The 13,156-nt window shown below is 37.2% G+C and overlaps 1 long non-coding RNA gene across 6 annotated transcripts; it reads left to right on the forward strand.

The window, feature by feature from the left end:
* The first annotated feature begins 4,279 nt into the window (after positions 1–4,279).
* On the forward strand, positions 4,280–8,673 carry LOC113321436. Of its 6 annotated transcripts, XR_003346652.1 has the most exons (11): positions 4,280–4,603; positions 4,723–4,833; positions 4,927–5,098; positions 5,535–5,957; positions 6,072–6,237; positions 6,383–6,418; positions 6,902–7,032; positions 7,385–7,493; positions 7,591–7,736; positions 8,311–8,374; positions 8,471–8,673. It is a non-coding gene; the product is annotated as an uncharacterized LOC113321436 (long non-coding RNA). The 6 variants fall into 6 exon arrangements; XR_003346651.1 differs by lacking the exons at positions 8,311–8,374; positions 8,471–8,673 and having other exon boundaries at positions 6,060–6,237; positions 7,591–8,232; XR_003346655.1 differs by lacking the exons at positions 8,311–8,374; positions 8,471–8,673 and having other exon boundaries at positions 6,888–7,032; positions 7,591–8,232.
* The last annotated feature ends 4,483 nt before the right edge of the window (positions 8,674–13,156 follow it).

A 13,156-nucleotide genomic window follows, 5' to 3' on the forward strand; every position in this document is an offset into this window, starting at 1 on the left:
AGGAAACTTTTACAGAGCATCCATGCGGCTCAACTTTTGATACTATCTTACAAAAAGCTTTTAACATCGTCAAATTTGGGAGCTGATGATATATTAGCCATGTGATAATTCCAACAAATTTAAGTGGGGGTGTCTGACTCCAAGTCAATTTTGGGAGAAAATTCAGTTGCTGCTTAACAAAGGCTGCTGGAACGGGAAGCGTTTCGAACCGATCTGGGTCCTCTCAGGTATCATTAGATCCGGACCCTACTTATAAAAGTCAGGTCCGGTTCCTAACGAATCGGAATCCGATTCCTAAATTCGTGGACCCAAAACCGGACTCGTTTAAATTCCGGAACTCGTTGGGTATTAAAAAAACTATAAAAAAATTTATAAAAACTTAATTTCTTTCTCTTTTTAACTTGAATCTAAATTATTTTTATAAAAACTTATTATTATTTCTTCATTAATGTACTAGATAAAGATTAAATGCAAGAAAAAATGAAAAATGAAAAAAGTATCAAAATCGTAACTAGCAAAATACCTATAATTTTACTAAAAAGATGAATAAAAGGATAAATAATCGGGTACCCGACGGGTATTACCCGTTTGGACCCATTAATATTCGGGTCCAATCGGGTCTTAAGTTGCTAATGGGTCCAACTTTAAGACCCAGAAGCGGACCCGAATCTAGCTAGTCTGGTTTCGGTTCCGGATAATGGGTACCCATTGACAACCCTATCAATTTTTGGTTGTCGGGTCCAAGGAGGGAACCTAGGGGTGCCAACAGGTCCTATCAGGTGCGGGTAGTGTACTACCCAGAACCCATAATTTTAGTCGGTTCCGAGTCCTAACAGTTTCGAATCTGGTTCCTAATTGATGGACTCGGAACCGGACCCGATAAAAAATTTAAATACCCATCCGATTCGAGTATTTGGTAGCGCCCCCAAAGCTAGCAGCTGACTAATCCAAGATATTAACTAAAAATAAAGAGGCTCTAAGAATCTAAATCATAATCTTAAGCATTCAATTAAGAAATCTGCTTTAAAACTTAACCCAACAACTAGCCCCGCTCTGAAACATACAAGAACTCCTCTCAAATGATACATATACAATAGTCATTTGGTTTACAAATAAAATATATAAATTTATAAACATAGTCGAAGTTAACCAAACTAACGAACTCAACTCCTCGAAGCTTCTGCTGCGCGATCTGATCTGTCTCTGGAACTGAAAGTGGAAATGGTGAGCACATCATCCCTAAAAGGGGTGCCCAGTAGGAATAACATCTAACTTTCAAGTAATCATTGGAAATGATTTGGAATACAATTCATGTTTTCCGAAAACACTAAAGACAATCAATTCACAGAGATAAACAATCATGTATATAGAACTAACTCCTTCGTCAAACAATGTATAATATTCAATACCAAATTCCAGCACCTAGTAGGTAATATTGCGGTGTATCGCCCTAGCCATAGCATAAAAGCTCGAAAATAAGTAGATATAAATGAAGGAGCAGTATCCTGTATACACACAGATGGAAATTCTCATTTCCAAACATACAAATGGAAATTCTTATTTCCCAAACAATTCATGGAGATAAACAAAGCATTACTGTTCATTTCCAAACAATGGAAAGATTAAAAGACATAACAGAACTTTCGGAATTTAAAACTAGACAATGTAAGGAAAGCACAATCAGACAATGCATGAGTTTGTTAAACCATACCTGACCAGACTTGACTCACTGAATCTTGACCGAGTTAAACCTTTGACCCTGGACTTTAACCTTTGACTAACGTTGGTTGTTAATTGACCCCGTTGACCATCAGTGACCGTTAGTTGACTCAGGTAGACCAGACCTTAGATTAATGGGGTAGAGTAGAAGACTTGGGCTTAGGACTAGTTAAGTTAGTAGGATGTTTTGGACTAGTTGTGGTCTGAATTAGCCTTTGGCTTCTTTTAAAAAGTTGTAGATACTCATTGGACTTATCGAATTGACTATAGAACCAATATAATAGAATTAGTAAACCTTATATAGAATTGTATGATTCTTGTGTGCGCCATTTTGGATAGATTCTTAGACTTCTTGTGTGATTAACAGTTAGACTATATTAACAACAATCAATTCAAAGGATGAACCAGTGGATCGTGGATTTCAAGGTAGGCGTGGATTGTCATCAAAAGATGTGGGAATACTTTTAACTCTTATGAAACCATTGTTGCTTCTTTTGCAAAAGTTTATGTTTTACAAACTCATGCTTTATCTGTTTGTGCATTCCATGCGTTTTTCAGTTTGTATTATGATTGTTTTGTTGGTTCTTTGTAATCTTTCCATGGTTTGGAAAGGACTTGTAATGTTTTGTTGTCGTCAGGAATTGTTATGGGAAATAAGAATTTCCACCTGTGGTATATAAGATACGCTCCTTCACATTTATACCTAGAGCTTTTATGATATATTGGTCGGCAGTTTGCGAGTTCGAAATTTTCGACATCAATACTTACGATTAGGTGTGGATTTGCGAGTTCGGAATTACACAACCATATATACATTGTTTGAGGAAGGAGTTTGTCCATATACATGTTTGAGTATTACCAGTGACTTAGTCACTTTGTTGTTTTGGAAAATATGTATTGTTTTCCAAATCTTTCTCTTGATTTCTTTAAAGTTGAATGTTATTCCTGCTGGGCACCCCTTTTAGGGATGATGTGCTCACCCTTTCCCACTTTCAGTTTGAGAGACAGATCAGAGTTGCGCAGCGAAAGCTTCGAGGAGTTGAGTCTGTTAGTTGGTTAACTTCTAATATGTTTATTATGTTGTATATTCCATTTGTAAACCATATGACTATTTTATATGTATCATTTGAGAGGAGTTCTTGTATATGTATATATTTCAGATCGGGGCTAGTTTTGGGTTAAGTTTTGTAGCAGATTTCTTAATTGAATGTTTAAGTAAATGATTTAGATTTTTAGTGCTTCTTATTTAGTTAATTTCTTGGATTAGTCAGCTGCTAGATTAGGGGGCGCTACATAAGGGTGCACAGGAACCGAGCCGAAAACCTGGACCGGCCCGGAACCGGTGGAACCGTACCTGTTTTGTACGGAATCGAGGAAGGTAGTACAGGTACCGGTCCAAAAAATAGGAACCGAGGCTAGGGAGGTACAGGCACACGGTCCTATCCAAGTCCCTTACCGTCCCGGACCGAATGTACCAAGTAGTAATAGCCATTAGATTTAGGGTAATAAACTAATAATAGCCGTTAGATTTAAGGGTGGTATGTATAGAACAATAAGGATAGGGTTTCTCATTTTCTTTTCTTTCTTTTATGCGTCTTCTCTCTCTTTGAGAAGGAAGAACTCCATTAGATTTACATGGAAAAGTTTTCTTCTCTTCTCCATTATACTTCAAGTCCACGAACACCAGATACACTTACACCACCAGTTACACTTGCACCACCTCTCGATCTAGAAGAAGAAGGAGAAAAAATTTCAAATTTGAGTCCATCAATGGTGTGCTTGTTAGGTAAATATTGTAAATTAATCAAAACCCACTTCAATATTTTAGATTATTAATCATGGGTTGTTTGTGGTTTTTGATGATTTGCAGTATTAGAAGAGGAAAGATCAACAACCTCTTTTTTGATGTTGTACTGAGAATCCAAAAAGGTAAACGGTAAACCTCTTATCATCTCTGTAACCTTCTCTCATTAGTTGATTCAAGCATATAGGTTATGATTGATGGAGGTAATGAAATCTTAAAGATTTTTGCATGTTGTGATTTTGCTGAATTGATGCTTTTAGGGTTCAATTTATTGGTACTGAGTCAAAGCTCAATCTCTCAAATCTGTGCATGTGATTGATGCTTTTGTCTTTGTTATTGTTACATTGTCAGATGAATCTTTTTTGGTAGATTGGGGTTCTTTAATATGGGTTCTCCCAAAAGCCAAAACTGAATTGGGTGACTGATGGATGAGACATGGGGTAGCAATACACTACACCATTTTTCCCGATTAGCAACAGAATTTTGAAACAGCTCTTACGCAGTTGCGAATTTTTTAGCGGTGTTGCGATCCGCAACGGATGACCATAACACATGTGCGTCCTGCTTGTGTGCAAGGTAACACCAACATTATACGCGTGTGAGCCGGTTGCGTGGGTGGGAACACTAGTCTTATATTTTAGCCCAGATATGTAAAATCGTTTTACATGAGAAAGATTATTCCACCCTTTTCCTTGTCATATATCCAAAATCCAACCCTACCTTATCTTCTTCTTTATCTACCAGGACCAGCGCCTCCCTCTCTCTCTCATTTGGCCTCATCTCTATTCTCTTCATAAACACAAACGAAATTGAAGATCCATCGAAAAAATCAATCAATAACATCAGCTCTTCTCTATTCTCCTCATCAACACCAGCTGAAAACGAAGATTCATCAGCTCTTCTCGATGCTCATCATTAACAAAATCCATCAGCAGATCAGTTCTTGAGGATTTGTTGTGAATCGATGAAGAACATTCAATGAGGAGCACCAACAATATTCGAGAGTAATTGTGTGTTGTCTAAAGCAATTAGTAATTGTACCGAAACTCAAGATTATACCTCTTCGTTTGTATGTTGTTGGTAAGGGAAACCCTAATTTTGTTTTTGCTTTGATTGATGCTGGTGTGAATTTTAGGGATTTATCAAATGGGATTTTTTTTTTGTTTGAGATTGATGGTTCAATTGATTGTTGTTTGCAGTTGTTAATTCCAGAAATTTGTATGAATGGGTGTGTATACTTAGCTCAGCAATGGATTTACTTATAATAGTATAGAAGTTGATTAATCTAAACACCAAACCCGCAGTTTGAGGTATATAGAAATAGGAGTTCATCAACTACGTATATTTCAGATTCGTTATACTACAATTTTTGATTAACACATCTTTTGTTTGCTTGCTTGTAGTGTTTTTGTCATTGAATGGGACACACCAACAGATTTGAATAACAAGTTCCACTTCCGGGCCTACCAAAAACAAAAAATCTTCATATATTTTAAGCTATGAGGTGGTTCAATACATGCTAGGATTTATTTTATCATAAGATTGAGTATCGATCATACCCCTATTACACTTGAGGTCAGTTTATTTGGCTTCGGCACAGGCTCTTGCTTGTAGATTTGTTTATGTTCATGGAGATGTACGTGAGAAATACTGGAAATGCTCAGTTTGTAGAACCTGTTCACCTTCTCTAAGAAGGCACATCTCATGTCCTGCTGGTGCCTCCTCATGATTTTCCATAGTTACAAACCTCATGATTTTCCAGAGTTCCTTTGTAATTATCATTTCAGTTGTACATCTTAGTCTGGCAGTGCTCGTGGAGATGTATTTGAGTTGTACATCTTAGTCTTGTTAATTACATTTTTGATTACTATACTTCGATTGATTATTGTTTGAAAGATGACACAACATTTAATGGTATAGGTGCTCCAGCTTGACTGGCAGTTATCATGTTTTTAAATTCAACCATCCATCCATTGATCCCAGTAACTCTCTGTTGGTTCTTACTTGACAGATAACACTATTATCTGCTCATACAGCTGATGGAATCATTGCTTGGCGAGGTTAGGGAGGAGTTCGAACATCGCTTGGCGACCCATAATGAACCGATAAGCTTCTCTTTGCTTTTTTAGTAATAAAGAAACAAGAGATTTCTAGTAATAAAGAAACATAAGTATTGTAGATTGTTTGGCAGGTGGTGGTGGTAGATACCACGGAGGAGGAGATCAGGGAGGGTGTCTTGGTGATGGATATCAAGGTGGGGGAGATCAAAAAGAAACAAGAGATTTCTTAGTAACAAAGTAACATGTTTTGCATGTGGTGGTGGTGGATACCAAGGAGGAGGAGATTGGGAAGGGTGTCTTGGTGGGGGAGAACCGGGAGATGATGGAGGTAGTGGTAGCGGAAGAGATGGTGATTGGATGTGCCCTAATTCAAGGTATGTTGAGTTTATCTTCCTAATATATGATACGAGCCACAATATTGTTTACGGAGAAGTAGGATTACAATTGATTTTGGTTTTTTATTTTTAACTTCAAAGTCTTAATGTTAGTATCTTGGAAGATGGAAGATGTTTGCGGATATACCTGCCATTTGATCAGGATCCATTGATAGTTTGTTTCTAAATCATCCTGATTTTGTGCATTGAACGGATGACATCTGCTGAATCATCTAGAACGACACTTGTGTCTCATTTAAAAGAGGCTCTCCAGTGGCAGGTTACTGTTTCATTTTTGTATCTCTTTCCCCCACCCTCACCAGCAACACAAAAAAAAAATATTTCTTTTTCGTATCACTATTCTATATTCATTTACTTTTACTATTTATTTTATTTTCCTAATTTAGATTATGTTATTCTTGTAGGAGTTTGAGCTGGAACAAGTACGCATTCTGCTTCAGGTAATAATTAATGAGATGACTTATGGGGATACTTTTTCCTTCAAGGTTGTCTAATGTCTATGAATTATAAGTTGAATTGGCCTTCAGAATTCTGTGTTATGTGTTAAAGTTGTGGGAATCTGAACTTCGTTATTGCGAACTGAGTGTGATAAATGTGGTACTGCGAACTGAGTGTAATAAATGTAATACTCAATTTTGTTGTAGTGTACGGTGTTCGCACTATGTTTACCTTATGTCTCACTTATTGGACTTTGTGAAATTCAGTGGTGAGTGTAAGTAACCCTTTGAAGAACCTGCTAAGTAAATTTTTGTTTGTTAGATTACTTGTGTTAACTTCATAATTAAGGATATATTGTATACTTCTATTAGAAATGAACACTGTGAACATGCTTTCGAAACTACAAAATAGAAACTTGAAAGGTCACCTTATGGTTGTGTTCACAATGTATACATGATGACTATCTTTCAGTTGTGTTTTTCTAGGAGTTTGGAGAAGGAGCATACTTGGAAGTGTACAAGGAACTTAAAGCATGGCAACTTGAAGGCTGCAAGTGTGGGGAGTGATGCTTAGATGTCTTGGAGGGTAAAGTGCGATAATGTGCAACTGAGCAAAAGTGAGTAAAGAAGACATTTCGTTTAAGTTTGTGGTATTATGTCGTAGAATGATTAAAAGCTTTTGTGGTGTCCGTTAAAGAAAACCCAACATTTTATGTTGTTTATTGATGGTGGCTTATAGCCTATGTAGGGCTATGCTAAATCTATAGCTGTCTACTGAACCTCATCAGTTGTTCAAAAAACACAACAACTTATGTTCAAAAGTAGTGGAGTTGTATCCTCATAAGCAAATGAATCTGTAGATGTCTACTGAACCTTTTCACTACGCAAACATTGAAGTATGAAATCCTGTGAAAATTAATAGTTATTGTTATATGGTTACCCTGAAAATCGCTTGAATATACTGTTTAGATGGGAGGCTTCTTTGTTCAATGTGCACTTCATAGCTGCAGAGGACAATGACGAAGATGCTGATGCACAAGAGGGTGGGGGAATTTTACCTAGTGCAGAACCATACTTTGTAAGTCAGCTTATTTTCCATTTGTATAATTTCTGAAATTATACATATACTATTTATCGCGATTTATGAATCCAAAATTTTATACTCGGTACCGCAGGCTGAGATTCAGAAGAAGCAAAAACTGATCAAAGATTTGCAAGATGCGGGGTACTCCCCCAGCAAACACAGATGCATTGATTGAAGCATTTGGAAAGGATTCTGCGCATGCTAAAGTTTATGAGTTTAGAAACTGAACTTCATTAGGTATATTGATTGTATGTTATTGGCCTGAATAAATTGTTCAAGTGGAAGACTTTGTTGTTTAGTGCGCATTCAATGTGTCTCTCAGTAGCCTGGATTTGGCCTGAAAACATTACAGGAAACTCTTGACTGAGTCAATGACTAGTTGACTTGACGTTTTTTTCATGTTGCGCCACAGCCAAAACCGTTGCAAAGCCAGGGAAAAAGAACCTTGGGTGAACCAGAAAACGTTGCGAAATAAATTCGCAACGGCTCCCGAGCTGTTGCAAATAATATGCAACGCCACATTTCGCAACGGATTTCTGCTGTTGCAAGTAATTTTTGCAACTGCATTGCTATTTTGGAAATATGGTGTAGTGATAGCATATACAAAAGGGGTTAGCAATAGGCAAAGTTCTATGTTATTTATGTCGAATATTTGGTTGAAATGTGCATTAATTTGATCTGTATGTAGTTCCCTGTCATCTAATTTCTCTTGTATGTGAATCTATTTTACCAAGTTCAACAATACAGAGGTATCTGTGTTAGTCCAACCTAATCTACATTGGCATTCTCAGTGATTAGTTTTGCAATTCAGGATGTTTACCTAAACAGATGACAATGTTGATACATACCAGATGACAATGTTGAAATTGAAGAAGGTAACATACTAACATATACATATTACATTATTACTTGTTTTTGGCAGTAATAGACATAGACTAATGGTTACTAACTGCTATTGCTTGTTTTTGCAGCGTTACTTGGTCATATCAACAATAATGCCACCACAAGTGCTGCTTCCATGGAATAGATTTTCAAGACTTTGTATTTTCCATTGCCACAAGTGCTACTTGTTACATTTTTACCACCGCTGTCCATTCTGTGCTACTGCTACTTGTTACTTTGACTCTTTTGCTACTTGTTAAGACTACTGTTTAGTTGTGTGTGCGAGTGACTGTGTCTGTCAGTCTTTGACTCTTTTGCTACTTGTTACTTTTTCAGTTTTTCAAAACTTGGTGTTTGAGACTTTTCTTTGCTGGTATTAATATTATTATTACTTGTTGTTAGTTTTTAATATTTATGTATTGTGCTTTGAGACATTTCTTAATATATTGTTGCTCCGTAAAACAGGTTCTTAACAGGAAAAAATTTGTCTGGAAAAATTAAGGACCGAGACTAGTAACGGAACCGTACCTGGTACCGTACTGGTCCCGAATAGTACCGGAACCGAGGTACAGGGTACAAGTACCTGTCCAAAAAATAGGAACCGAGGCTAGGGAGGTACACGTACTCGGTCTCGGCAAGAATGAGCCGCACTGTACCGTGTGCACCCTTAGCGCTATTTATTCATTGGTCCTCTAAATTTAACTATATTTTTTGATGAGGGAGGATCCATGGACACATTTAGATGGACAAGGTCAGACATGATTTGCGCCATTTTCTCCGCCAAATCCAAACGGAAACGAATTTAAGCCTAATATTTTGATTATATGTTCCTCTTATAAGACTCTATATTTCTACAAAAAAAAAAATGAACGCAATTCAAGATGTATAAAGCCATCATCTACCCCTTTGAATATCAATCGTTCAAAGTTAACGGTTGAAATTAATATCGATAGATCGTGAGGTTTGCTATCTCGAATTGGGTTCAAAGTTAACGGTTGAGATTAAGATCGATATATCCGGGTCTGATTCGGTTCCGGGTAATCGGGTACCCGTTGGCAGCCTTAAAAACCACCTTGGGTCTTGAGGTGTAAATTGGGATGGGTCAGCACGTTGAAATTCGAGCACAGCATGTGACCGGCCCAGCACGGGCACAACACGTTTGTTTAATGTGTTGTGTTGTGTTGTGCCAGACAAATAGGCACAGCGGCACAGCAAAGCACGCGACACGTGTTAGCATGCGGCACAGCACAGCACGACACGCGAAGAAAGCACGCCACGTCATGCGTAAAATACTACACAATACATCACATTTGATACATATTTCACAAAAGAATTATTGTTTTAGCCAATTTCTGACATTTTATTTTTGTTATGCTAATTTATTCCTGTAATAATACATGTACTAACTAAAATATCTCAAAAATATTTATTGTGGAAAACATAAAATAAGTGTGCTAGCACGGCAAGACACATCACGTTTATTTTTCTGGCACAGCACAGCATGGCACGCCATTTAACACAGCACAGCACAACACAACTGAATCTCTGGCACAGCCCATCCCAACACGCAGCACGCTAAATATGTGACTTCGTGGGCTGGGCTGTGTCGGGCCAGCACGTTTTACACATTACGCTGCTCTACTTTGAGCTATACCCGTCCTAATACTGGACTACAGCTCAATCTCAAGAGTTGAAATTGCAGCTGACCATTAATGGACCATGGGTGATGTGGATTAATCGACAAGGTGGCGACAAATCAAAAGAAACATTTGATTGCATTTTGAATTGATGAACTACACACAGGAAACTGTCTCTTGTGTTTTCGAAGGCTAACAGGGAAGTGGTTTGTTACATTGAATTTGAGAATAATGCATAAATGAATGTTGAGCTTACACTGCAAATGTGAAGTTTGTCACTGAAGCTTGAGTTGTTTAATGCAAGTGAACCAATCTTTTGCTAGATCCAAGTGCAGGTCAGTCATCTGATCCAATCTTCCTAGTCTTCATGTATATCAACCACGGAAGATGCCAATTGTAAGCTTCTCCTGAACTTTGCTCCATTGTACCAATTTTCCTTGAAAATGTTCCTGTTCTGAACATGACCCCAAATCTGCACCAAGCCCAATATTAAAAGATGTATCTTATGGGTCTCTCAGATTTCTTAATTTGGATCGTTAATTACCTAACGGTTAAAAATCAAATTGATAGATGATAAAATTACATCTCTTGAAATGTGCTCATTTTTTTTATGGAGGTGTGTAGTTTTTAATGTAATGAAACATTCAATTAAAACACATTAACATCTAATTTGTTTCCATATGGTCTTAAATGGAATAGTGACAAAAATATAAGATCATCTTAATCTAACTATGCATCAGTAAAACACTTTAAAATCTTTGACATACGAAATATTGCTCAGTAATTCTATATTTTTAATGTTACTTTGGATGAAACTGGGGTTTGGATTCAAAGTTTTATACTATGGAATTTTTGTTTATGAATCAGTAATTATATTTTTTGAAAGATAAGTATCTGTAATTTTGATTGTGAAATTTGGTACTGAACAACAAATGAACTACAACCGCAGACCCCTCCAGATAAGCAACTAAGCTAGGGATACACCTGTTTTCGTCAACATAATGTAAATACACCAAGGTAGGTTCATTTATGGAAGCTGAAACTTTTCACAGCTTGAAGTTGCATAATTTCGTGTCTGGCAAACATTTGAAGAAGAAGGTGAAGAGGGGATGTCCTCCTCCACACTGCCAGGTATGATAATCACACCATCTGGACTCATTTCCTTAGCAGGGCTAGCTGTGGTTTTTTCACTGTCTGAACACTGGTTGCGTTGGTTTACCCGAATTTTTTTTTATTAGTTGATGCGTTGCATTTTGTTAATTTGATGCCAACTGAGTTAAATGAGCAGTACTGTTGTTTAACCAGGCCTGTTGACTCTGACATAATATAATCCAGGTGACAACAAAATCAGTACAACATCTGACTAAGACTAAAGGAGACTCCATTCCAAGTCAGCTGTCAGACACAGAGTTATCAAACAACAAAAAACATCTCATCTGCGGTTTCTGAAATATTCACAAAGGACTACTTGAACTGAACCCACATTTATGTGACATCGTGTCAACAGGCTTTAGAATCATGGTTATGTAGCCAGTGATGCTCATTCTGATATTTTAATATTGGGCTTGCTTGTTAGAGTTAGAGGACTAGAAAGCTAAACTAAGGTGGCGACGGTTTATTTTGATTGCTAATGGAATCCTACTGAAGGCATGTCTTAACTGTTTCTGGACTTCTTTGGTAGATGGAGGTTTAGATCAGTCTGGATTTGATAATCAAATTCCTCTAGTTAGTGACTCATGAATGTTGATGCCACTTCAGAATTACAAAAGAGGTGGTGTCTCCGACAGCTGACAACTACAAATTTATTTGGTATAAAATGGGTAGAATTAGGCATCTTCACGCTGTGTGGTTCTTCGTTTTATTTGGCATAAGGTTGGTAGACTTAGGCAGTTTCATCCTGTGGTGTTTCTTCGTTTTATTCACAAATTACATGATGTCCATAGATTTAGTATTATTGAGTTGCTTGGGAAAATTTTAAATGATGGAGGTAGTAGTATCAAGGGATTATCCATTTCATGTAGGCAAGATGAATTTTCAAATTCTCAGTTTTTATCAATCAGCTTGCTTTAATCTGACCGTGCATTGGAAAATAGAGATATTTCTCCTGCCTAACTTATTCACCTCGTCTATTCTGTGCTCCTTCGGGTCATTTCAAGTCTGTAATGTTCAAGTTTTTGGTGGGTTTGTCATTCATAGTGGTTCCTTTGGTGGAGAGACTGGCACAATTTCTGTAGGTGATAAAGTGACCTGCAAAGTAAGTTACGGTGGCGCCATCATGGGGAAAAACCTGGACATAGAACAGATTCGAAGTTCATGTTGTGAATTAGCTGATGTTGGGACAGATAGCGATGGACGCAAGCAGCTGATTATGTGAAGGTAGTCGTGAAGTGGTGATGGTGGTGAATCAGTTTGGTGCTGTTATTGTTTGTATTTCAGTTTCAAATATTGAACTATTTAAATTTTTAGTTTGTGTATCAGATTCAAATTTTGAACGGTTTAAATATTTTAATACATTTACAGAATTTTTGAAGATGTTGGTTGGAACGTATCTTTACAGATTTTTTGAAGATGTTTGGTACCCTTTTACCAATCGTGCCGCGAAAATGCGTGAAATACCGTCACGGTCGGGCCTTAGCACGTGACTCATGTCGAAGTCGCTAAAAGCATAGAAGTTTTCTCCAACTCGTAAAACCCCCTGCTCATCATACACTCTCTTTGGGTTCTTGACGATTCAAAAATTCGATCAAAATTCCAACAGCAATTTCTCAATCGATACATGGAGATTTAATCTGTAAGTTTAATTCTTCTTCATCATTGTTTTAGGGTTTCAATTTCATTAATTTCGCTTTGAGTAGTTTAATACTCCTAATTTCAAGATTTTTCCTTTGATTGATAAACCCTAATTCCTTAAAATTGTTCGGCACAGATTTTGCAATGAAAACTTCATCACAAACTCAATCATCGTCATTATCTCCTTCTACATCCCCTTCTACATTTTCATTCGGAACAGCCACCTCCTCTTCCTCTTCTTCCTCACAATTTTCATCTACCCCTTCTTCCACTGGATTATCTTTTTGTATTACAGCAGCATTTGGTTCATCTGCTGGACCTTCAACAAATCTGTTCTCCTTAGGATCT

This window comes from Papaver somniferum, chromosome 11 (assembly GCF_003573695.1).
Source record: "Papaver somniferum cultivar HN1 chromosome 11, ASM357369v1, whole genome shotgun sequence".
NCBI lineage: Eukaryota > Viridiplantae > Streptophyta > Magnoliopsida > Ranunculales > Papaveraceae > Papaver > Papaver somniferum.